We start from the raw sequence: 480 nt of genomic DNA on the forward strand, positions 1-480 counted from the left end.
AGATCCTAAGGATCCTAAGGAAGATAGAGAGCGATACCGCACCTCACTAAGACAATATTGTCAAGAGGTGAAAAAGGCAAAGCAAGGCAGCTGGACGAAATTCGTCACAAGCCATGGCAACAAGGAACCATGGGGCTTTGTATATAAACAACAAGCCAATAAGCTGAAAATAGAAAAGGTCATAAGCACGCTCAGAAAGGGCGATTGCTACACAATGGACGTGGAAGAAACGGCAAGACGCCTACTAGACGTACACGTTCCAGATGACCGAGCAGAAGAGGACACACCCGAACAGCAAGACATTAGGAAAGAAGCAAGCATAGTGCCAGATACGGCCGACGCCCCATTCTTTACAGGGCTTGAAGTAGCCAGGGCGGTTAAGCGCTTCAAAAACAACAAGGCTCCAGGAATGGACCTCGTTGAGAGTAATGTGCTAAAAGCGGTGTGCAAAACAATCCCAAGTCAAATAACAAAGTTATT

Source organism: Wasmannia auropunctata, unplaced genomic scaffold (assembly GCF_000956235.1).
Source record: "Wasmannia auropunctata unplaced genomic scaffold, wasmannia.A_1.0 LD336074.1, whole genome shotgun sequence".
Lineage (NCBI taxonomy): Eukaryota > Metazoa > Arthropoda > Insecta > Hymenoptera > Formicidae > Wasmannia > Wasmannia auropunctata.